The following is a 12,021-nucleotide window of genomic DNA, read 5'->3' as shown; positions in this document are numbered from 1 at the left end:
GTGTACTCACCTGTTTGTCAGGCGGACCGTAGGGTAGCGTGTACTGGGGGAGGACCCCATCCACTAGTTTGTCCAACTCCTCCGATGAGAAGGCAGGGGCCCTTTACCCAGACACTGTAGCCTTTGTTGCTTCCAGACTGAGGTCACAGCAGCACTTGCAGTGTAGGTCCTCTCCTGTCGAAGATCAGGTATCAAGTGAGTGAACAGACAGAAAATGGCGGTCACGTCCGTGGCGGTGCGTACCGTCACCGCCGGCGTACATCGTCATTGGCTCCTGGGACCCATAGGGTCCAATGTTAACCAATGCAGGATTGCACCGCAGTCTTCGACCGCCTACTGCGACGGTGTACAACGCCAGCGCAGTTACCTCATATCCCATTGTCCCACCTTACAGGTTAGGCAGCCGCCATTTCAGGGGGCCACATGGCATTATTTTTAAATGTGTCACACATATCTAGGCCTTGCATACACACTAAGACAGGCACATAGCAGACTGACAAATGTGTGCAATAAAGTTGTGTTTTCGTACCTCAGTGTTGGCTGACCCTCTGCTCGCTGTTCTCATCCATAGAGCATGTCCACTGGGGCAGGTGAGGAGATGGCGCATCCTCCGGTGTACAGACCGCTGGTGGACCTGTCGACAATGGAAGAGCGACATGTAATTGTGACAACAGACTTGATCGTGCCGCAATACAGGAACTGTGTGCCCAGTTGGAGCCAGACCTGATGTCAGCTATCCGCCATCCCAAAGGTATCCCCTTTCTAATGCAGGTCCTGTCAGTACTCCATTTCCTGGCAAGTGGGTCTTTTTCAAAGTACGGTGGCCATTGCATCAGGGATGTCCCAGCCTTTGTTCTCAAACGTGTTGTCCAGAGTGTTGTCTGCCCTGCTGAAACACATGCGCAGCTACATCGTGTTCCCTCAGGTGGAGGATATGCCTAATGTGAAAGGTGACTTCTATGCTCTAGGACATATCCCCAACATCATAGGTGCCAGTGATGGGCCACATGTGGCCTTGGTCCCCCCCGCAGGAGTGAACAGGTGTACAGAAAACGGAAGAGTTACCATTCTATGAATGTGCAGATGGTGTGTTTGGCCGACCAGTACATCTCCCATGTGAATGCCAAGTTTCCTGGCTCAGTGCATGACGCTTACATTCTGAGGAATAGCAGCATCCCTTATGTGATGGGGCAACTCCAGAGGCACGTGTGTGGCTATTAGGTGAGGGCATGGACCCTAAACAGTTTGAATAGTTGTCTGGGTCTGGGGTCGTCCCTAAGGGTTAGTGTGTTTCTAACAGTTGTCCCTCGACATTTGCAGGTGACTCTGGCTACCCCAACCTGTCATGGCTACTGACCCCAGTGAGGAATCCCAGGACAGGGGCAGAGGAACGCTACAATGAGGCACATGGGAGAACTAGGAGGGTTATAGAGAGGACGTTCAGCCTCCTGAAGGCCAGGTTCAGGTGCCTTCATATGACAGGTGGTTCCCTCTACTACTCACCAAAGAAGGTGTGCCAGATCATCGTGGCCTGCTGTATGCTGCACAGCTTGGCTTTGCGACGACATGTGCCTTTTCTGCAGGAGGATGGTCCTGAAGGAGGTGTTGTGGCAGCTGTGGAGCCTGTGGACAGTGAAGAAGAGGAGGCAGAAGAAGAGGACATAGACAACAGAAACACCGCGATCCATCAATACATCACTGCCTCCTACATCTGATACACTTGTTCTACCTCTCATCTGTCTGTCACTTTCACCCAGTGCACGGACCCTGATTTGTCCCTTTCCCTTTCGCTTTCACAGATGTGGGTCCCACTGTGTTACCTCTGCTATGTTTTCTCATGGACTAGAGCTGTGTGACATAGGTATGTTGACAATACAATTGACATTGCTATTTTCCTCAGTTATTGCAAATACACATTGGTAAAAGCATAGACTGAGTCTAGATTGTTTTGTGATTTAAGGGTGTTTATTTAAGTGCTAAATAGTGGAGGGTGTTGTAAAATGGTCAGGGGTGATGGTGGAGGAATGTCCATGGCCGAGTCCAGTCTATTAGTCTCACAGGTGCATTGTCCAAAGGGGCATAGGAAGTGGAGCTGGGGCAGTTTAAGGATGACAGGGTGACAAAGTGAGACAGAAGGATGACAATCAGGGTGGTCTCATTTCTTGGCGGGGGTCTTGGCATTGTTCTCTGTCTTTGCCTAGATATCAGGGACCGCTTGCCGGGTGGCTCTCCGTCTGCAGGGGGTGGGGTGCTGGTGTTGTGGTCCTGCGGCAGTGCCTCCTGTCCACTAGCAGAGGGGTGGGCAGTTCATCGTCCAGGCTAGTGTCAGGGGCCCCTTGTTGTACCACAGTGTCCATCCTGGTGTTCACGGGTTCCTTCAGCACCCCTACAATGGTGCTCAGGGTGGTATTGATGGATTTGAGTTCCGCCTTGAACCCCAAATACTGTTCCTCCTGCAGCTGCTGGGTCTCCTGAAACCTGGCCAGCACCGTTGCCAACGTCTCCTGGGAATGATGGTAGGCTCCCCTGATGTTGGAGAGGGCCTCTTGGAGAGTGGTTTCCTGGGCCTGTCCTCCCCCTGTCGCACAGCAGCCCTCCCAGTTCCCCTGTTTTCCTGGGCCTCAGTCCTCTGAACGGTGTGCCCACTACCACTGCCCCAGGTCCCTGCTGTTCTTGGGGTGGTGGGTTAGCCTGGGTTCCCTGTAGTGGTGGACACACTGCTGCTTGACGTGTCCTGGGGACAGAGGTATGGGCCCGCTGGGTGGGTGCTGTGCTGGTGTTTCCTTAGGGGGGAGGCTCTGTGGTGGCCTCTGCCAGTTTGAGGGGAACCGACTGTCCTGAGGTCCCAGATGGGCCGGGCTGGTCATCTAGATCCAGTTGGACAAAGCTGCTGTCATCACTGTGGGCCTCTTCTGTGGGTGGAGTGGACATGTCTGGAACCTCCTGTCCGGTGACATTGGGTAGGGATCCTGCAGGGGTGTAAAGGCATGATTATTGCATCTGTGTGTGCCATGGTGTGCAAAGGGTGGGTGACCCTGTATCCCAGTGCTTCCATTGCTGTGTAGGACCTTGTGTGCTAATTGTTTAGGGGTCTGTGTTGGTATGTGTATTGGCCATGCATTGGTGATGGGTGTCCATGCCTTGTTGTTGCATGCAGTGCCTGGTGTTGGGATGTGTGGTTTGTGACACCTGTGAGGAGTTGGAGTGATGGGGGTGAGGGTGGGGGTATGTGATAGCATGCAGGTAGGGTGGGTGCTGTAATAGTTAAGATTTTATTTACCAGAGTCCATTCCTTATGCTACTCCTGCGAGGCCCTCAGGATGCAATATAGCCAAGACCTGCTCCTCCCATGTTGTTAGTTGTGGGGGAGGAGGTGAGGGTCCGCCGCCTGTCCTCTGTACTGCGATGTGGTGTCTTGAGACCACGGAACGCACCTTTCCCCGTAGGTCGTTCCAACTCTTCCTGATGTCATCCAGTGTTCTTGGGTGCTGTCCCACTGCATTGACCCTGTCCACGATTCTGCGCCATAGCTCCATCTTCCTAGCTATGGTGGTGTGCTGCACCTGTGATCCGAATAGCTGTGTCTCTACCCAGATGATTTCCTCCACCATGACCCTGAGCTCCTGCTCAAAAAACCTGGGGTGTCTTTGCGGTGCCATGGGGTGGTGTGGGTGATGAGTGAGGTGGTGTGTGTTGTGATGTGTGGGGTGATGTTTAGGGTGGTGTGGTGTTTTGTGCGTGGGTGTGTATGTGTGATGGTGTTGTGTGCCTCTGCATGCTGGTGTTGTCTTTGCTGTGCTGTCTCTCTGGCCTTCGTCAGAATTTTGGTAGTGAGGGTTTGTGGGTAATGTGGGTGTGTGTTTTATACTGTATTGGGTGTGTGGGAGTGGTGTGTGTATGTGTATCAGGTGTGTGTATTTGGAATTGTCCAATGTGATTGTGTTTTGTAGATGTGTGTGTATTTTGAGCGTGGCGGTGTGTACCGCAAATGGAATACCACGGTTGAAAGACCGCCGCGTGGATTCATGGGTCGTGATAGTGTGGGCGTATTCCTGTTGGCGTGACGGTGGAGGTTTTGGTATCACCAGTTTATCACTGACCTTTGGTGTGGTGGACTTGTGTGGGTGTCTAGATTTTGACAGATTCTGAGCTGTGGGTCATAATACCTGTGGTGGAATTCCACAGCCGCGCCGGTGTGTTGGTGCTCTTCTGCACGGCAGTAAGCGGCATTTACCGCCAATGTGTAATGAGGGCCTTAGTTTCTTTGGCAAAGCCATGAAGAATCTACACACATGACCCCTTGCTCAATTCAGAATTGTATCTACATTTCAGAAATCTATAGCCTTTCTAGTTCATTTATGGGTTTCTTACTGGGTTCTAACACAAACTAGAAGTAGGTTGAGAGCACAAAAAATAGGACAATGGGCTACATCTTTGAAAAATGCCAAACCTGTGGTACAAAATGTGTAATTTTATATTGAGCTCTGCATGTTCTTGAAAACTGGGAAGATGGTAACTTTAGAATAGCAAACCGATCATTGGTGCCATTATTTAGGGAAAAAACAGACACTTTTATCCAGAGCACTTTTTCCAATTTTCCCCCAAAAACTCAACATTTAGCTAAATCTTGCCTATTTTCTCTGTCCCCGCCAGTGGAACCCACAAACCCTGGGTGATTTTAGAATCCCCAGGATGTTGGAAAAAAAGACACAGATTTGGTGAGGATCCCTTATGTGGAAAAACTATTATGGAGCCATAAGTGTAAGCTACCACAAATAGCCAGAAAACGGCTCTGCACCAGGGAGAAAATGCAAAGCAGTACAGTGGTTAATCAAAAGTCAGAAAAATTTAGTTTTTAAATGTTTTCTCAACCACTTGTACTTGGGTTGAGATCTCAGATTTTGGTTAAGGGTATTCCAGACTCTAGATAATTAAATCCTTGCACAGTGGTCTGCCTCCATTGTTCACTCCCTAGAACAATCGTAAGTTGATCGAGTAGACTGACATAGAATGAAAATGTATGGTTGGGATATACTGAGGTGTGAGTTTCTGAAGGTATATTAACACTTTAGCACAAATATGTTTTATGGTCAGAACTAGGCCAAGGAGAAATATAAATTATGCCTAGATAATTGTGTAATTTTGGTAATTTCGTATTAAGCATCTTGTGCGAAGTTAGCAAAATTACACCATTATGCCACATCATGTCATTACACTGCAGCTCACTGTAAAATTATGTGCACAATATTCTATATTTATTCTCTGAATCAATAGAGAGGCAACTGAGTGCTTTTAGGGCAAGTATCTCTTTTGGAGGATGAGATGCACTCTTGCTGATTAGTCTGAAGTTGGCGGGGTCTGACAATGCATTTATTTGGGAGACCAGAGTAGATAATATAGTTGTTGAGTGGTTCAAGGATAAGGGTTCTTATAAATTCAGCTTTGACTTCAGTGTGGAAAAGTGTTAGTGAAGCGAGGAGTGCAGGTTTGTGCCTTTGTTACTGCAATTATGGAAAATGGAATCAAAAGAGAATCTCTATAGCCTCTACTTTTGGAAAAGTAGAAGGCATGAGGGCCAGGTTAAAAGTAGGGCATCAAGGGAGATGGCCACCACTTGTTCTTCCTCTTGAGAGTGCAACCCTCGATGCAGGAGTATGCACATATGATTCTGATAAGATTAGTCTGGGATCTTGGCTTCTGTATGAGTGAAGGGATTTATTCATTAATAGCTTTCAAGAATTTTAACATCTACATATATTAATGAATATTGTCTGTGGTATGCATAGTTCAGTGGGTCCTTTCCTGGTTTAGGAATGAGAGTGATTATGGCGCTACTGAAGTCAGCATTCAAGCCTACTATCTTTCTGGCCTTTCTGAACATCTTTCCTTGAATGGGGGTAGATAGCCTCACTGTGTATTTATATATTCCATTTTAAAGTCTTCTTTTCATGGTGATTTCCCAGATGGCATTGTCTTCATGGCCTCTGTGATTTCTTCATTATCTCCCCACTTTGCCCTTCACTGAGTTTTTCTGTTAAAAGTGGGGTAAGCAGGTTTTTTGAAGAAGACCTTATTGGAAGCATTATCTGCCAGTGCTTCAAAGGTATATTGACAAGAGAAAAATACAGCACGTTGTCAGGTAATGGTTCATAGACGGATACGAACTGAACAATTTTCATAGTAGGTCTCCAGAACAGCTGATCTTATGCTCCTTTGCTTCAGCTGTAGGACAAAAAGCTTGCAGGCTTTTTCACAGTGTTCATATTGGCACCCTTTGATACAATAAAGTGCTTTCTCTGCCTGTAGTATAAGCATGTTGTTATTTATATTCCTTCATTGCGAGGGCTTCTAGATTGGTCTCAACCAGTCAATCAATCAGAGTTTGTAAAGTGCAACTACTCACCCTCTGAGCTTCAGACAAAGAGACAGGTTTTAAGGTCCTTTCTGAATTGGGTTAATAATGGTGACTGCCTGAGGTGCAGGGGCAGGGTGTTCCAGCTCTTTGCTGTGAGGTAGGCTAAGGATCACCCCCCAGCTGAGGCCTTTCATATGTGGTGTACGGTGGTTAGTGCTTGTTGAGCGGAGCAGAAAGGTCTGTTGGGGGAACGGAGAGGTCTGGTGCCCATCTCTGCTGTTCAGTAGGTCTTATTTAGTTCTAGTGTCTTAGCCTCAAGCTTCAGTTTTTTGGTTTCAGCTGCCTTACATACTCTTGGAACATTGCATATCATTTTGCCTCTAATATATGCCTATCTTGGTGCCCACAAAGATACGCAGTGTACATTGACTGATCGTTCAAGTCTTAGGGGCATATTTACAAGCCCCTTGTGCCACTCTAACTTCATTTATTTTATGATAAAGAGGTGTTAAGAAGGCCCCCACCGTGCACCATATTTACAAAGTAGTGCAATGCATACATTGCGTCACTATGTAACCCCTTGGGCCATATTAGACCTGTGCCAGGTATAATGTATGCAAGGGGGCATTCCCGCACAGGGAGGCCCAAATGATGGCGCAGTGAAATTTACAAGATTTCAATGCACCACTTTTCCCCTTCATTTTTAACCCCTGCTCAGGACAGGCATTAAATTGACACTCCCATGATAATCTATGAGCCTCCCTGTGCTTTGCTGGACTAGCGCCACAATAATGACGCTATTGTGATACTTTGCTGAATTAGCACCATCATTTATGGTTTTAATCTAGCTAAGTACCACAATAACGTGATAAATTATGACAATATTGTGCTAACATGCGCCATGGTGCACAGTATAGTAAATACAGGGATGCAGGGTGACACAAGAAAAGTGGCGCATCAGAGCTGATGCACCACTTTCTTGTAACTATGCCCCTAAGTTTTCCTGCAAGTAGCTAAGCTTTTTACATCGGGACTCTGATATTATGCCATGTGGATTCTCGAAGATTTTATCAACTGAGACTTCAAACTGAAGCTCCAGCTGCAAGGTGGTACAATTGTGATTCAGAAACAGAGCTTATGCCTATTGAGCATTTGGTAATCTTCAAAAGTAATCTGGTATATACCAGAAAATAGTTGTTTCTGGTCTCTGTGCTGTGTGAAGGTGCACTTTCTTTCCATGAGGTGTTTAACTCTCCAGGGATTGAGAAGGGAGTGTGACTTCAATGATCCAGATGGCATGAGTGGTCGAGAATTGGATCAAAAGAGAAGTTCAGTTTGTCCCCAACCACCAATAGGTGTTTTGCAGGTTTCCATCTCACAAAATAGTCCAATTTCGCTGAATTGGGTGCACGCACAGAGCAAAGTAAGAGGATCTGGTCTCAAACTGTAACTTTGACAAAGTCATAATGGCCTGCAGAGTCTTGCCATCACTTATGCATTCTCACAAGTTGTGATTTCTACCATTCACGTTTTATAGGGTAATATTGTAAAGTTGAAGATTTCAGGCAGATGTGCAGTTCCTGAGGCCACTATCACTGTTCTTATCCAGTCTCTTTTACATTTCTCTGCCTCTCTTTGGGATATATGAGTATTTTCTTACTGTTAGAAATGGGGTCTTTGGTTGGCAGTCAGATTATCCACTGTCCAAGCAAGGACCCTCGCTCTAGTCAGGGTAAAGGAGAATCACACTCAGTTAACCCCCGCTCACCCCCTTGGTAGCTTGGCATGAGCAGGTAGGCTTAACTACAGGGACAATGCGTAAAGTATTTGTACCAACACACACAGTAATACAGTACAAACACTACAAAATGACTCAACACCCGGTTAGGTAAATAGCCAATAGTTATCTGAACAAACCAAAACAACAAAAATCTGAAATACACAAGTCAAGTTATGAATTTTTAAAGATTAAACTCAAAAACAGCACTTAGAAACACAAATGCTTTGATAAGGTGATAACACTGCATCGTGACGGAGTCATTCCCAACAATCCGACACTAATGGCACCGGTTACGGAGTCACGCAGAACCCTGGGTACAATACTTTAGTAAAATGTGGAAACAAGCCGATGCACAGAGTCGAGGATCGCGGCGGTGTCAGAGTCACCAGATCCTCGGGGTCTGTGCATGTTCCCAACACGTCCACCACAAGATAGCTCCAATACTCTGATTAGAATGTCACAGAGTCTGAGAGAGTCCAAGTGGGGAAAAGGGGATTAGGTAGGGAACAGCTGGGAAGGAGACCTGTAGGAAGCAAAAGGTTAAAACACACAATATCAAGATTATATGATATTAATCCTTACTAGGCTATGACTCTAAGCATTGTCATAATGGAAACATGGATAATTTAAGCATGGACTTAAATAAATAGGCCTCAAGACGACAGGATACCTGTGAGGGAATCAAGAAAGATTAATAATAACTTTCCAATGAACCACTCAATGAAATATTACACATGAATTAGAAACAACAGAACCTTCTAGAATTACGCTTTCAAATTCAAGTATAGTCTTTGCATGAGGATCAGGAAATAATCTGAATGATTTCCATAACACCATATGAGTTGTACTTGAGGGAATTATTATGCACATAAAATATAACATCTAGAATTCTAACAATTTAGTTTTCTTAAAATGCAGGAACATGAACTGCGCACATTGCAGATTTTCACAAAGGTTTGTAAATGCCATGAAATGATTGTGCACAATGAATAACATGAGTTAGACTCGAGAAATGAATCGGCGTCTTGCCGATTCGAAGGCCACCAAGTAAATGCCATGAAGCGGTAGCGCACAATGAACATCGTGATTTAAACACAAGAAATTAATCGCGCGTATTGCCGATTCGAGTACCAAGTGAATGCCATGAAATGGTAGCGCACGATGAGTAGCATGAGTTCAACACAAGAAATGAATAGCGTGTTCTGCCGATTCGAATGTCACCACGTAAATGCCATGAAATGGTAACACAAAATGAATATCATGAATTAGACACAAGAAATGAATCGCGCGTCTTACCGATTCAAAGGCCACCATGTGAATGCCAAGGAATGGTAGCGCACACTGAATATCATGAACTAAGCACAAGAAAGGAATTGCGCGTCTTGCCGATTGGAAGGCTACCATATGAATGCCAAGAAATGGTAGCGTACAATGAATAACATGAATTAAGCACAGTAAATATGTCTCGCCTCTTGCCGATTCGAATGCTACCTAGTAAATGCCATAAAATGGTAGCGCACAATGAATAACATGAATTAAGCACAGGAAATGAATTGCGCGTCTTGCTGATTCGAATGCTACCTAGTAAATGCCATAAAATTGTAGCGCACAATGAATTACATGATTTAAGCACAGGAAATGATTTGCACGGCTTGCCAATTTGTATGCTACCTGGGAAAATCCAATAAAATGGTAGCGCACAATGAATAACAGGAATTAAGCACAGGAAATGAATCGCACGTCTTGCTGATTCGAGTGTCAGCATGAAAATGCCATAAAACTTCGAGCGCACATTCACACACATCAGAGCAAAATTGTTTTATCATGCAAATTAGGCCCAAGAACTCGAAAGCCTTCGACAACGGGATTGGGGGCCCAGCACAACCTGCGTCTTACCGCCCTGATCAAGAATCACCGACAAAGTGAAAGGGCAAGACCTGGAAGATCAAAGTAGGCCTCCGGAACAGGAGCTCAGGAAGTTGCTGCAGCTCTGCACCGGGACCTCTGAAAAGTGAGCATGTGAAGCTGGGCTGGCTCCCTTTTATAGAGTTTTGGCCCAGCCCACAAACCACACACAGGCATGCTGCAGGAAAGCTTCTAGAAGGCCCTGGAAGGGGACCACATCCAACACACTCTGAAAACCTGCAGCAGTACATTGCAAATGAACAGTATTTATAAGCACCTTGAACATAAGTCTTCAGGGTTAAACTCTGCAATGCAACAGGTTAAACAACAGCATATCAGCACAATGCATGAATTACGTTATCTTGAAAGTGTTTTTACATTCTAGTCACCCGTAGAGCGCGCACTGCCCTGATGTTGACAGTACTCCCCTCTCCCAGATGCGCTCTAGGGCCTGGTTTGTCTAGATTGAGACAATGAAAACGCCTCACAAGTACTGGAGCATGAATATCAGATGCGGAAACACATGAGTTACTTTCAGGGCCATAACCTTTCCATGAGATTATGTACCATAGATTACGCCCTCTCAGCTTGGAATCCAACACTTTCTTGACTTCGTATTCTACTTCCCCCTGTACTAGAACTGGAGCTGGATGAGGGCGGACCTTCTGGACTGTCTTTTTCAAGAGGAAAGTGTGGAACACTGGATGAATCCGTAATGATCTCGGCAATTGCAGTTTATAGGTCACAGGATTTATTTGTTGAAGGACAGTGTAAGGACCTATGAATTTAGGGTTGAACATGTGCTTCTTCTTGAAGTCTATATGTTTTGTGGAAAGCCACACTTTATCACCTGGTTGTTACTGCGGTACCTCACCATGTTTCTTGTCATAATGCTTTTTGTATTTTTGTTTGGCCTTTTCTAAATGCTGTTAAATCAATTTCTGGGTTTGATGAAGATGTTGAATGGTTTCTGACACAGCTGGTGTAAGAGAACTTTCTTGAGGGATCGTGATGAGCAAGGTGTCAGGATGATAGCCAAACAAGCCAAAAAAGGGTTTAACACCAGTAGGAGTGTGGAATGAGTTATTGTAGGCTAACTCAGCTAACCAGAGCCTTGATGTCCAAGAATGAAGTGCTTTTTCAGCGTAAGCACGCAGGTATTGCTTCAAAGTCTGATTTAGTCTCTCAGTTTGACCATCTGTTTGAGGATGGTGGCTAGTAGATAGTGTGGATGTCACTTGAAGTGTTTTGCATCATGTCTTCCAGAAATTGGAGGCAAATTGCAACCCTCGATCGGAGAGGATCATTTTCGGAAGTCCATGATAACGAACCACTCTATTCACTAAAATAGTTGCCAGTTCACTGGAGGTAGGCAATTTCTTACAGGCAATGAAATGTCCATATTTCGTGAGACTATCTACTACCACCAGGATTACTGAATGTTGTTGAACCACTGGTAGACCTGTAATAAAGTCTAAAGAAATGTGCTCCCAAGGACGACTTGGAGTTGGGAGTGGATGCAACAACCCTTTCGGTTTTGAATGGCTTGTTTTATGGGAGCACAGACTTCGCAGTTGTTTACCTTTGTTTTTACATCTTTTGTCAGGGTAGGCCACCAAAAATAGCATTGGATTAATTTAAGAGTCTTAGGAGTACCTGGATAACCTACCATAGGTATAACATGCAACCAATGAAAAACTATCCTGCGAAGTTTGGTAGTGGGCACAAACAAGCGAGCCTCATGAAAAAGCAATCCTTGCTTGATTGACCTTTTGGATTTGCTTGGGCCCATGTCTGCCATTTCTCAACAGTGAAAGAATTACAGATGTCTTCAAAGAAATCTTCAGTTTTTATGATACATAGGACTTTGTCTGGAGCAATGATAGCTCTGGAGGTTTGAACTGCAGGCAACGTGGTAGACTGTTGGCGGGACAAGGCATCAGCTTTGCAATTGTCTTTACCAGGCCGGAAAGTTACCACA

The sequence above is a fragment of the Pleurodeles waltl genome, chromosome 7, assembly GCF_031143425.1.
Source record: "Pleurodeles waltl isolate 20211129_DDA chromosome 7, aPleWal1.hap1.20221129, whole genome shotgun sequence".
Lineage (NCBI taxonomy): Eukaryota > Metazoa > Chordata > Amphibia > Caudata > Salamandridae > Pleurodeles > Pleurodeles waltl.
This window is presented reverse-complemented; position numbering follows the sequence as displayed.